This window comes from Leopardus geoffroyi, chromosome A2 (genome assembly GCF_018350155.1).
Source record: "Leopardus geoffroyi isolate Oge1 chromosome A2, O.geoffroyi_Oge1_pat1.0, whole genome shotgun sequence".
Classification (NCBI taxonomy): Eukaryota; Metazoa; Chordata; class Mammalia; order Carnivora; family Felidae; genus Leopardus; species Leopardus geoffroyi.
Window position 1 is genome coordinate 126784222 of NC_059331.1, and position 14371 is coordinate 126798592.

Below are 14371 nucleotides of genomic sequence, written 5' to 3' on the forward strand. Positions count from 1 at the left end.
AGAGGGCACCTTTTGGGATGAGCACTGGGTGTTGTATGGAAACCAATTTGACAATAAACTTCATATATTGAAAAAAAATAGATACCTCCTTTAATAATGAAACACATTAGTCAAGTGCAAGCCTTGGGGTGGCCTTCACTGCCCTTGGTCTCTGTCCCCAGATGTGCTGGGGTATACACCCCAGGCTGGCAGAGCCCCTAAAGCCCTGTGATAATTTATTGGAAGGCACTTGGCAAAGTCTGATTATGACACCATGACACTAATCTCTTGGTTACAAGTGTCAAATACCTGTAGCTAAGAATTGGAAAGAATATTTCTTTCTGAGAATTTACACTTTGGCCAGCTTTAGAGGAGGAATTTCTAAAGTTTATTTATTTTGAGAGAGAGCGAGAAAGAGGGGAGGGGCAGAGAGAGAGAGAGAGAGAGAGAGAGAGAGAGAGAGAGAATCCCAAGCAGGCTCTGCACTGTCAGCGCAGAGCCCAATGTGGGGCTCAAACTCACAAACCGTGAGCCAAAATCAAGAGCCCAAGAGTTGAACACTCAACCAACTGAGCCACACAGGCACCCTGGGGGAGGAGTTTCATGAAGGAGGGGGTGTGTTTATGGAGTCACTGTGCTTTTCCTTCACGCTGCTGCTTTAATACTCCCACCCACAGAGCCCTGCATAGTGGGTGCAATGTTCCCATTTTACAGATGTTTTGCACATTATCGCATAGGTGCAATAGAGTCAGGAACTTTTAACCTTGAGTTTGCACCCAGGTCTCCCCGACTTGATAAACTCTACTTTTCTTCCTTAATGCAAGCTTAACTTCAAATTAAACCTTTTTCTAAGAATGAAACATGTCTACAACTCACCCCCTCCATTGGAAGTGAGAAACTGGGTTTGTTCTCTGTCCCTCACATGTCTCACCCCTCTTAGGCAGAGGACAGGCCTGGAGAAAACGGAAGAAGACCCCAAACTCTAACCTGAAGTTCTCGGACCAGATATGTTTCAAAACCAGAAGTTGAAAATTCAGCCTTTCCCGATTTTATAAAGAAATCGTAGTGCATATGTCCTGTCTTACCTAATACCTGGTGGCATCCTACTAATACTTCTCCAGTGAAATATTCACACCAAGGGGGATAGATATAGATCGTAAAGAGTTGCGTATGAATTTAGGTCAGGTTTTTGCTACCAAATTGGCAACGCCAAAGTTTGGGTTTTCAGAGCTTTGGGCCTTCAGGAATCACTATAAGGGATAGAAGACTTTGTAGGTTGCATTTGTGGGGTCTTCTGCTCATATAAATCCTTGCTGGATAAACCTGGGGGGAAGGGCAGGAGAGGCGCCTTGGTCTGGAGTCTTTGCAGCTGCTCCAGAGGGAAGAAACCCCACTCCCTGGGCACTTCCGGGACACAAGGAACGAGCAGCTGGATGTGCTCACAGACTGTCAGGTGGAGGTGGGTTCCTTAGGGAAAGTACTGTTCCCCCCTGGTCCACTAAGTGGGGAGGGAGCAGAAGGTAAGCCTTGGGTGCCACCAGTGGTCCCGTGCAGCTCTGAGGCCCACTGTGAGCCTGAGCCAACCCTGGAACCAGGGCTGAGCCTCCTCCATGCCCTCTGTGCCCCGGGCAGGCGTTACCCACCCCCGACTCATCACCGTCTGGGGGTGTGGGGCATGGGGCTTCACTGCTTGGATCAGAGTTTGACCCACTAGGCACCAGCTCAGCTGGGGCCTGATGACTTATGTCTGTTTCTTTCCAGAAAATGAACACGATAGTAACGGCACCCACCTTATAGAGTGAGTGAGAGACTCAGTGGAGCTAGCACAGGTTCAGGTCAGCGTCTAGAAGGAACATGCAGTTACATTACATAAGAAATGGCTTAAACACCTCTCACTACAGAGATCAGCCTGTACCCGTGTCCTGGGGCAGCCCTAACAAGTTACTGCAACACACGTGGCTTAGACCAACAGAAATTGATTCTCCCACAGTGCTGGAGGCTACAGGTCTGAAATCCGGTGAGCAGGGTTGATTTCTCTCGGAGGCTCTGAGGGAGGATCTACGTCATGCCTTTCTTCACCTTCTGGTAGCTGCTGGCGATGCTTGGCATCCCTTGGCTTGTAGCCATGTCACTGCCATCTCTGACTTCATCTTCATGTGGCCTGCTCCCCGTGTCTCTGTGAGTTAGTTCTCCCTTCCTTTTCTCTTATAAGGATACCAGTCATTGGCTTTAGGGCTCGCTCTAAGTCCAGAAACATCTTATTTCAAGATCCTTGACTTAATTACCCCTGCAAAGACCCCATTTCCAAATAAGGTCACATTCTCAGGCACCAGGGGTAAGGATTGGACATGTCTTTTGCAGGGGACACAATTCAGCCCCTTACAGGGCTAGACACAAAACTTGCAGGGTGGGACAAGTGGTATGCCACAGTGTGATGATGGATTGTTAGCCAACCCCTGTGGAGTCCCTTGATGGGGAACATTAGTACAGGAGCCATTGTGATATAGGGCATAGGATAGGGGTTTTAGAGTCTGGCAACTGACTGCAAGCCCTGGGACACTGGGCAAGTTTACTTCATCAAAGCGAGGGCTTGGCTTCATTATCTCTGAAAGGGACACTCTAAGCCCTGTCTCAGGGTGTTCACGTGAGGAATAAAGACAAGTTTACAGCACCTTGTCCATAAAGCGCTCTGTAAATGGGACCCCCTTCCCTTCCTCCCACTTGCTTTTGAATGCTGTTGGTGCCTAGAACCCTCTTTGAAATCTGGAACCTAAGGCCCATCCATCCTTAAAGCACTTCAGTGCCAGCCATGGCATTATTCAGGGGATGTTCTCCAACGTCAAGTGGACTTCAAGGCCTAGGTCTAGGTTTCCAGCAATAAGAATCTGACTACTGGGAGACCAACTGTCAACTACCAAGGGCTGGAGATTCTCCTTTCAGAAATACCATTAACAACCTACAACCCCCTGCTGTTCCAGAGCCCAGAGAGGACTTCAAACCCTAAAGAACACTTTAAGATTGTTGTAAAACCATGCAAAACAAAAGTGTCTGGGGCAGATTCCTTCCAAGCTCACACAGTAAAGGTCATTCCCACCTGGCAAGGCTTAAGGCCAGAACACTTTCTCTTGTCCTTCTGAGACAGGAGTCCTGCATTGTGGCAAAGTCCCTGGCACAGGCAGGTTGGGAAGCTTGCACTGTGCCCCCCGTGTGACGGTTCTTGCGGATCGTGAACAGTGCTCCCCGCACCTGCGTTTCCCTGGAACACACTGAGCCTTTCCTTTCCCAACTGACTCTTCTGACACACAGTGGGATTTCAGTTCCTGTAGAAGGTGGTAGAATATCTACTCTGCACACTGGCATGGCATTTTCACCCTTAAGCTAATGATTTAATTCACTAATAATAGTGCCAAACACTAAGTTTTTGTGGATCGCAGTTTGTTTTAACTTTTGTCAGGAGACCACAGAGAACACAGAGGGGGATGCTAATTTTTGCCATCTGAGATGAGGCAGGGAGAGACTGGCTGGATGCCCTTGTCACCTCAGCACCTGGGGAACCTGTGTCCACTCCACCGTGGAAGGAAGCTTGGCTGGTGGGCAGTTGCCTTTGCTCTCGAACCCCACCTCTCTTGTTCTGGAGCCTCCTTTGTTTGGGATCCTCCCCAAATTAAACAGTTTTTTCCCAAAGGCAAAGGGCACCTTCACCCAGGAAGGGCCAGACGTCATTTCCCTCCACCTACTCACCCTGGCTTGGCATTCCTGAACCAAGCTCTTCGTGAAATCAGGCAGGTTCCTGCCGCCCTTCCTGTCCTTGCCTGTGGCCTACGCTGAGAGGGCGGGGTATGAATGACAGCACAACAAGAATTCCAGGCTTGGCTATTTAATGCTCTGAAGCACTAAGCAAAGTGCCTTCAACGTATTCTTCCAGTTAAAATTTATCCCATTTCCAGATAAGGAGAAGGAGCCACAGAGAGGTCAAGAGTAGGTTATCTGGGCTCCACGGTGGTGGAGTTCTAATGGGGTCACTAAGAGGGAAAGGAACCCTGGAGACTGAAGACTGGTGTTGCTCATGGACTTGGATGATTGACAAGGGCTGCACTAGAAAAAAGGGAGAGGGTGGGGCAGAAAAGTTAGCCCTGTTAGGCTCCTGTGGCTAGGGGGTAGGGCCCCAGTGGTCAAGGCTGGGCAGGGGGTTCGGGAATATGAATGAATTGGGCCAGGGCACAGCTAAACACACACCCCCAGTCATGGCTCACCACACCCTCCTTCCCTAGTCTCACCAAATCTCTACCCTGGGATGTCACCTGACTGTCTTGGAGATGCTCATCTTTTCAGTGGTTTTGATATTGAGAAACCTGGTCATCCATTCAAAATTACCATCTCCTAATTCCCAGAGAGCTTTGCAATAGTATCTTATTGCTTCAGTGGTTTCTTTCCCTTCTGCTGGCTCCTCCTCTCCATCCATATAACAGAAAGAGTGTGTGGATGGGCCAGTGGTCAGTGCCGCCCCACCCTGGAGCTCTCTCTCTGCTTGCTCCACAGTCTGTTTTCTTAGATACAGGATTTCTTGGGTTGAAAGCAGCCAGAGTGTTCACTCATTGAGCTAACCACTTGGCCAGTGAGATTCTGAGATGAGAAACACAGTCCCTGTGCTCAAGGGTGCTAAAGGGAAAAGAACCAGGTCTCTCCTGTTTTCTAGGGAATTTGGGGTAAGTTAATGACAGCAGAAATTTTTAGGGAGGGAACATCAATAAACGTTAGTAATTATTATTAATATTAATTATGATTGAGTCATGGGAATATCAGAATGTCTTGGAGTTATTTCCCTCATGGCAATAGAAATACCTTTAATGGAAATACATTTTAGTTCACACTCAAATCCTCAGTTTAAATCCTAACCAGGGAAAAGAAATGCAGAACAACGTCCATCGGGGCAAACTGCCGGGCAAAAACACCAGCAGCCCCGCAGCCAAGAATGAAAGCCCAGAACCGAGGTCACTTGGGGGTTAATAATGAGTTCTTAATAATGTGGAAGTCACCAGTGATTGTGGAAACTCAGAGAAATTACACCATTTGACATACATCCATATCTAGCTTTCTTGGTTGGACAAAGCTCCCCACAACAGAAAATCCACAATTCTATAATAGTTACTGCTGCTTTGGGATACTTTTTTTTTTTTTTCTTCCTACAGTGAGGACAGTGACAATGGCCATAGGGTTTTCTTTATTCAGTGATGAGTGATGTTCCAGCCATCTGTAGGGAGTGGATGGCCTGGTCACTGTGTGGGCTCCCACACTCACTTCCCTCCTGCCATTAAGTATCACCTTCATGGCTCACACCTGCCACTGGAATGACTGAGGCAGCAGGAAGAGGCTGAGCCCGGGAAGTGACTGGACAGGCCAGCAGGAGGGCAGATATCCCCGTGGATGTGAGGTCAGCGCTCGGATGAAGGAGGTGGAATTGCAGAAAGCGTGTGAAGCCGTGGGCAATCTCATGGCTCCAAGTCTGGAGTCAGTGATCCATCCACAGAACGCTGAGTCGGCCTACGTCTGTTGACTTGATGGATGGACATCGCCATGCTAGATCTGCTGGAGACAGCACCGCGGGAACTTACGGTCACGATGTGGAGAGAAAGCCCATGTGGGGGAGACCAGTTTAGCACCGTGTCAGTGCCACCAGGCCCCTTCCCCCCTCATAAGAGCACCATGACAGACCTCCACCTGGTCTTGCCAACTCCCCGCCCACTGTCCCTATGGAGGTCCATCCTTCTAGCAGACATCAGAGAGACCTACCTACACTGACACTTTTCAGACTTCAAGGTGCGTGTGACTATCCTGGGGATCAAGTTGAAGTGCAGGTTTTCTGAGATTCTGCACGTCTACTAAGTTCCCAGGGGAGACCAAGACTGCTGGTCAGTTGAAAAGCAAGGATTTAAAGCCCAGCAAAGGGTTAAAAGTGTGTGCTCCAGAATGCCAGCAGTGTGACCTTCAGCAAGTCCCTCAGTCTCACTCTGTTGTGTCCTTCCGTGTCAAGTGTGGCTGTGGTGAAGATTCCAGGGCTCCGTAGACGAAGCGTGCCCAGGCCACTGCCTGGCTCAGGGCGTGTGCTCCAGAGTCTGTGCGAACTGCTCTCGCCCTCCACTGTCGCAATCCTGTGGTACACTCACCACCTGCGTGATAAGATCACCCTCGCGCCCTGCCCTCCTCCACACCTTTGCTTTTCCCTAGGTCTTGAATGCCCTTTTCTCCCCGTCCACCTGGCAAAGTCCTCTTCATTCTTCGGGGCTCCGAGACCCCAGAGCCCACCTCCCAGGGGATTGTTTAGATGTCTAAGTAGCACCTCTGCCCTGAGCTCCAGGAGAGCAGGACGTTTTTGCCCTTTGGTTTCCCAACTTGTACATCACCTGACACACAGGTTTCAACAGATGAAGAGTGAATGACACGACAAATACTTCAGGTCCTTCTATAACTGCTGTGCCTGGGCCCCACTCTAGATCTATTGAGGCAGCATTTTAGCAGGTGAATCTCTGGCATGGGGTATATGTGTGTGTGTGTGTGTGTGTGTGTGTGTATACACATATATATATGTATATATATATATGTATATATATATATATATATATATATATATATGTATATATATATATGTATATATATATATATATATATATATATATATATATATATACATAAATATATACACATATATATTAGCAAGAACCTCCTCTGATTATTTACTTGCTTAGCTAATTATACAAGTGAGTATGGACTAGGGGCAGCTTTTTTATTCATTTATTCAGTGGCTTATAATCCATTACTATCACTATTTATTGCGATGTTCAAATTGTCCCAGATTCAGCTTTCAGTCTGGTCCCCGTGTCCTTTTGACATGTTCCCATCACTCTTTAATTCCTTGATTTTTTAATTTAATTTTCTTTAACGTTTTATTTAGTTTTGAGACAGAGACAGAGAATGAGTGGGGGAGGAGCAGAAAGAGAGGGAGACACAGAATCCGAAGCAGGCTCCAGGCTCTGAGCTGTCAGGACAGAGCCTGACGCGGGGCTTGAACCCACAAACCATGAGACCATGACCTGAGCCTAAGTTGGTCATTTAACCGACTGAATCACCCAGGTGCCTCCCTTGCTTTCTTGAGCAACAAGATGTTCCAGAGTCATCTTGTGGTATATTTCCTGCAAAGCACAGCAGGTGATCCTGATGCACACCTGGGTTTGGAAGCCATCATGCCCATCACCAGCCTCCCATCACCATCAGGGTTAGTTCTATTCCAGAGCCAGAATCTGTAGCAGGGGAAGATTCTTAAGCAGGAGCTGGTGAAGGGATCACAGTGTCCCTAAGACTCCCATGAAGCATCCCTGAGGATCTCACCACACAGGCACAGATGACTCAGGCAAACTACCTGGCAAAGCTTCCCAGGTACCACTTGCCCAGCCAGTTACAAGTAGGCAAATGCCTAGAAGCATCCAAAGAAACAATTGAAGGAAACAGGAAGTAGGTGACACTGAGAAGGACTTCCTGAGTGGAATGTGCTTTCCAACAGGTAGAGAGAAGTCATCTTAACTTTATCTGTCTGCATGGGGCAATAATGGTCATGAGGTCTGGGTCCTGTCTCTTGAGGACCAGCCCCAAGAAGTTCCCAGGGATGGAAGAGACTGGAAACTCCCATCAAGGAACACTGTGTGGTTTTCCTCTGAAGGCAGCAGGGTATCACAAATGCCTTGCACTAAACAGCACTTTTTTTTTTCCCTCCAAAGAACACAAAGCACTTTCATAGATGGCTCATTTGTTTGCAAATAATTTTCAATGCAAAAACATGTGTACAACCTGAACAGAGATGAAAACACTGTTTTCAAAAGGCTCACTTGGCATAAGAGCAGACACCCAGATCAATGGAACAGAATAGAGAACCCAGAAATGGACCCATAAACGTATGGCCAACTAATCTTTGACAAAGCAGGAAAGAATATCCAATGGAATAAAGACAGGCTCTTCAGCAAGTGGTGCTGGGAAAACTGGACAGCAACATTCAGAAGAATACACCTGGACCACTTTCTTACACCATACATGAAAATAAACTCAAAATGGATGAATGTATCCACGGGATACAGGTGTGCTGTTTCGAAGGGACACATGCACCCCCATGTTTATAGCAGCACTATCAACAATAGCGAAAGTATGGAAAGAGCCCAAATGTCCATCGATGGATAAATGGATAATGAAGGTGTGGTATATATATACAATGGAGTATTACTCAGTATTGCTCAAAAAGAATGAAATCTTGCCATTTGCAACAACGTGGATGGAACTGGAGGGTATTATGCTAAGTGAAATTAGTCAGAGAAAGACAAAAATCATATGACTTCACTCATATGAGGACTTTAAGAGACAAAACAGATGAACATAAGGGAAGGGAAACAAAACTAATATAAAAACAGGGAGGGGGCCAAAACAGAAGAGACTCATAAATATGGAGAACAAACTGAGGGTTGCTGGAATTGGGTTCTGGGTGGGGGGATGGGCTAAATGGGTAAGAGGCATTAAGGAATCTACTCCTGAAATCACTGTTGCACTATATGCTATCTAATTTGGATGTAAATTTTAAAAAATAAAAAATAAAACTAAAAAAAAAACTAGGCTTACCCGTTTCTGAAAAAAAAAAAAAAAGGCATACTACCCTGTACAACCTTAGGTTTCTATAAGCCTAAAATTATTACAAAATAAGTTATTTTTTAAGATTCACCATTTACAACACAACATCGTGGTAGAATAATGCTTTCACCCCCCATTGTTGTTCACATCCTAATTCCCTGAACCTGGGAATATGTTTGTTACCTTCCCTGGTAAGAGGGTCTTGGCAGATTCAAATAAGGGAATCATGGAGAGATGGAGAGATTATTTTGGATTATTTGTGTGGGCCCATTGTAATTAGAAAGTCATTGCAAGGGTGAGGCAGAGGTGTAGTGATGGAAGCAGAGGGGTTGGTGGAGGGAGAGAGAGAGAGAAATAGAGATTGAGACTTGAAGATACCACCCTGCTGGGTTTGAAGATGGGGGAAGGGACCACAAACCCATCACTAGAACCTGGAAAAGGTAAGGAAAGACATTCTCCCCTTGAGCCTCCAGAAGGAACGCAGCCCCGCTGATACCTTGACTTTAAACACCATCTCAGACCCGTGACTTCTAAAACTGTAAGATAATACATTTGTGTTGGTTAAGCCCCTGCATTTGTGGTAATTTGTTAGAGCAGGGATAGGAGACTAATACAAACATTAATTTCAAAATTCTTTTGCAAAATTCTCCACATGGTTCTTCTATGAACCGGTGTGCTTTTCAGTCATATCCTATTCACGTTTCCACGTCACATCTAACTGTTCACATAAAAATGCAGCTGTAACGAAAAGTACTCTTTCTTTCCCCACCATTGATGCCCTCACTGCCCATCTTTCTGTGGCTGCTACTGCTGTTGTTCTGTACTAATAAGGCTCATTAGCTTGAGGTTACCTACTTAACGTGAGCCTCATGCTCTAATACCACTTGAGTTTCATTAAGCATCTATTACTATCCTTTCCTTGAATGCAAATACAAATGGGCCTTCACTTGTGCAGATGCCATAAATATTCCCCAATGCAGACTGTCAGCTGTCTGCAGGACATTCCTCTCCAGATGGGGCACAGATCCCCTCCCCCACAGCAAGTCACCCTCTGCTGTAGGCAGATGGTCTTGGAAATGAAATTACTGGCATCCCAAAGTTGACCTGGAAAATAAATTATTCATTGTTCAAAATCTACTTCTCCCTTTCACTCGTGGCCATGCAGAAGCCCCAGTGACAGTGGTTTGTCTGGAGCGGCTGGCAGCATATTGGCTCCAGAGCAATCCCCAGGTGAAGCCAACAGGTAGACATTCCCTGCTCATGTCACCTGCATTTGCATGTCAACCACAGATGACCCTGTTTCCCATTTTCCCATCACAGCTCCCGAGACTTCCCTGCCCAGGTTGGAAACGGGCTTTCAAATTAGGCAAACCTGTATACGGAAGAGCCCTGATTAAGTTACACCCCTGTAGCCCGTCACATGCTACAGAATAAACTATTGAATGATTAACTTCAGTGAGAATGCACCAAGGACAAATAAATATAGGGTGTATCCCCCATATTTCCTTCCAAGCCTGTCACACTAATGGCTGGTGAAACCATAGCCAGATTGAGCTGTGGGAAATGCTTTAGTCCCTTCCAGTTGATGGTGTCTTCTGTCATTCTCTATTGATCTTCTGTACCACACACTTCCTGTCGCCCTCCAGTCTCTTCTGGATGGCTCACCCCTTCTGCTAGGGCTTCAAATATAATAATAAGGAAAGGGGTCTCCTTCTTTCTAGCTACAACTGCTCAAATTTCATGTTTCTAGGCCCTATGTTCAGGAGCCCTGCTCTCCTGGTTGCTCCGTGCTACTGCACAGGTCTGTGCAGATGTAGATGTTGAGATGTGGGCTCTGCAGGGTGGGCTTCCCAGAACCCCGGGATGGCTTCGTGCTCTGTGATGCTCGCCTGCCCTGACCACCCCATCTGTCTGAGTTGTACTGTGTCTCTGGGAAGAATTTTCTTGTCTTTAGACTTATGCTTCTTCTAGGCTGAGAACAACCTGAAAAAAAAGGCCCTTTGGAGAGGAAATAATCGATTTTGTATTTTGACTGCTTGTATTTTGACATCAAGCCTGCCCTGGTTGTAGCAATGTGCGATACCACTACTTAATTGTTCCGTGCCTAGACCCAAAAGGACCACACAATGAGACTTTATAAAGTTTCGATTAAATAAACCACACTGATCTGCTTCTTTTTGCCTTTGTTTAGGAAATCTACCTTAGGTTGAAGATCAACCTGAAAGCTCTCTGTTATCAAGAGAAGGCTTTTAATACAGGCGGTACTGAGGGGGGGGGGAAACAACGTATTGCAAAAGTGAAGAAATCTGAGGGATTTTCAAGCAGGTAAGGTCTATTTGGGAAAGTCTTCCTTCCCATTTTGATTTATTCTAAAAAAAATTTTTTTAATGTTTATTTATTTTTGAGAGTGAGACAGAGTGAGAGTGAGGAAGGGGCAGAGAGAGGGAGACACAGAATCGGAAACAGGCTCCAGGCTCTGAGCTGTCAGCACAGAGCCCGACGTGAGGCTCGCACCCATGAACTGTGGGATCATGACCTGAGCTGAAGTCAGACGCTTAACCAACTGAGCCACCCAGGTGCCCCCCATTTTGATTTATTCTAAAGGAATTAGTATGTCTTGGGGGTAGACAGAGAGGGGGAAGGATTAGAAAGAATGTGGCTCTTCTGGCTTGTGGTTGCTGAGCCTCCAGCTAGATCAGGTGGCTTGGGGTCACCATCATGGGCTGTTGGCTGTAAGCTCTCTCAGAGCAACTGCTGCCCTTACATGGAAGACTAATATCAGTGGCCAACTTTCCAGGGAACACAGAATTCCTGGGCCTTGTTCCATCCAGTCAGTAAGCCCACTCGATGTCAGACACAGTCAACGGTCCTGAGGGGGAGACTCTTGGGTTCATCAAAGGTGAATAGAAGTTTCTGGATGTACAATCCCAGCCACTCTCCTTCCTCCATGAGAAGGGAGCCCTGTCTGGTCTGGCTGATTGGACCCGGCCCAGCCCTGTACCACTACATCTCACCCAGCTTCCCTGGGGTGGCTCTGAGATGGTGAGAGGGACAGCAGAGGCCTGGAGCCGGATGTGCTATGGGACTGGACTTCAGTGTTTGAAAACACAGGTGGGCGTGGGGCACACAGAGCAGACTGTAGGTTTCTGTCATGGTCCTAGCTTTTGTTCTGAGTGATGGTTTTTCAGTCCTTATTACGTTAAAAAGTAAAACCAAAAGCCCAAGGAAGTTCCAACAGAAGGTCAGACGTGGACCAAAACAAGAGAATGTCATGAACCAAGGATGGTGATTCACGCATAATCCAATTCTGTGTACCTGAGGGTCAGGAAATGGAATGCAGGAATAAATTACAGTAATGCGGTGTCTCAAGTGGCTGCAACAGGGCCTTTGTTGAGCTGGGGAAGGACACCGGCTGGAACACTTCCTCCCCTTTGGCTCCACCATGGCCTCCAGAAGGGAATGGACAGGGGTTTGAGCAAAGCGGAGCTGGCTTAGAGGCTAGTGGGAGGCTGTCAGGTCACCTGTAGGAGTCCAGAGATTCCTCTCCCGATACCCCCCCTCCCCCCCACCCCGGAAAAGGGTGAGTCAGTGTCTGCCTGAGAGAAGCTGGACTCAGGCCCTTTGGAAGTTTGCCCAAGTTTGCAGGAGCCTGTCAGTGGGCGAGGGGTGCCTGTAAGAAATCTACCTTACGTTCCATACTTCTGGCTCTCTTGTCACAAGGCTTCCGATCCTGGAGCCCTCTAGGACGAGCACTGACGTGCATTTCACAGTCTCACATCAACCAAGAGCCAGGTTCATGGTGCCCAAGTTGTATACAATTTGGGGAGCCCTTGTAGAAAATGAACACAAATTTACCAACACAAAAATTAGGTACAAAAGCAGGTATTTATATAGAAGTGAGGGCTACTACCTATAGATTTACCTTCATTAGCTTCACAGTAAATTTGGCTCTGGGTATAGCTATCATCGCTCCCATTTAAAAGATCATGAAATTGAGGCTCAGGTTGGGGTAGTGACTTGGCCAAGGTCAAACAGCGGGCGATAAGCGAACTGGAATTATAACCCAGATCAGTTCAGCGTGGCCCAAAGTGGTAGTAACATCCTGACCTGTGATTGTGGAGGTGACGGGGATGCCACTGTTATAGAAAGACTGGTTACCTAATTTGCATCATAAAATGATTTATGCCATCAGCCGATTAGGTTGTGTCTATCCAGAGCATGTTCTGTTCCAGGAGCGGTGTGGGGCCCTGGGAAGATGGCGGTAGTGGAGACGAACATAGGCCCTGTACTCCAGGAGGAGAATAGAGTGCTGATACCTGCCATCAGATGCTGGTGCAGGAGATTGCAGAGCAAAATAGATAGATCACTCTACCAGCTGCTCCCAGAAGACTCTGGGAAAGAGCCACACATCTTTAGGAAAATAACTCAGTGAGCTTTTGGAAGTGGAAGGTGAGAGCCGTGGGCCTGAGTTGGGAGAAGGCCCCCAAGAGGTGGTGGGAGCCACTACGCCTGTAGGTGGAGGGGTAGAGGGAAGGGGAGAGGAAGATGGGCAGAAATGTCTGAAAGACAAAAAGCCCAACAAACCAGGCTGTCTATAGGTGGTTTCGTATTACTGTGTTTTTCTGCTGTAAATCTCCATATCCCCAAGGTATCAGTACCACTGGACCACCCAGGTGGCTTTGAGGGATGGTGAGTGTGTGTGTGTGTGTGTTTGTGTGTGTGTGTGCATGCGTGGTGTGTGTCAAGCTGAGTTCCACATCTGGGTTAGATTTAATAACTAAGGAAAGCATAATGGAGTGGAAGCAGGAAAAATGATGCCTAGGGCTTCACTGAAACCCCCCATTGGTAGTAGGCAGGGTGGGGATTTGGGATCATTCCTCAGGTCTTGGAGGCAGATGGGTCCCATAGGACATCTGTGTTGTAAGAAGAAAGCACCGCTATCGAGATCCCCTGGACCCCAGTCCCCACGGCTGTGCCATACGCGTTACCTCTAATCTCGCCCCCAGTCATAAGAGGGGGATGTCTGTTTCCCCCACTCTGCAAGTGAAGAACTCAAGGCTCAGATAAAGAACTCAAGGCTCAGATAGATTGAACAATTTGCCAAAAGCAGTAACTACCAAGAGCAGATCCATCTGATTCCACCCTCCCTAATTCCACATCTCCATCAGCCTGGCTGTGATATTCCTCCAACTTTGGTCCATTTCTAGACCCATGTACCCCAGGTTTCATAGGGAGGACTCACAGCACCGAGGCTGTGGATAAGTCCAAGGCAATTGGTTCCCCGCAGGGCAGTCGCCTGGTTCTGCTCCCTTCTATGCTCCCCTCTTCTCACTCCTGCCATGGTCCCTGTTAGGTTTCTCAGGGAAGCCAGTGGAATATTACTGACCCAGTCACTGGCTCCCACCTCTTAAGTGGGAACATTACTCCTTTCCATTGACCAGACTGTCCCTGAATGTTGCCGAACATGTGGAAGCTGCTTTTAAGTGTGACCTCACCCATTAAGTAAAAATGCTAGAAGAAAATACATAGTATCTTTTTTTCCCTGCCTCTTCATAGAAATTGAGAGAAAAACATTTTAATGGAACTGTTTAAATAAGATGAGGTCTTTAAAACTTGCCTGTAGGTAAAGTACTGGGTCATGCCAACGAATTTTGATGTGTTGGCCATCTGACTGCCATCAAGACACAGCTGCTTGTTTTTCTTCTTGCTAAAGTGTTAAATAGCTGTT

General features: G+C 47.1%; 1 protein-coding gene across 2 annotated transcripts in view; it reads left to right on the forward strand.

The window, feature by feature from the left end:
• The window catches only part of EEPD1 (endonuclease/exonuclease/phosphatase family domain containing 1), a 206654-nt gene that overhangs the window by 35300 nt on the left and 156983 nt on the right, over positions 1–14371 (forward strand). For both annotated transcript variants that reach the window (XM_045495311.1, XM_045495312.1), the window contains one exon: positions 10835–10968. The gene's annotated coding sequence lies outside the window, so the exon portion shown is untranslated. The remainder of the gene's footprint in view (positions 1–10834; positions 10969–14371) is intronic.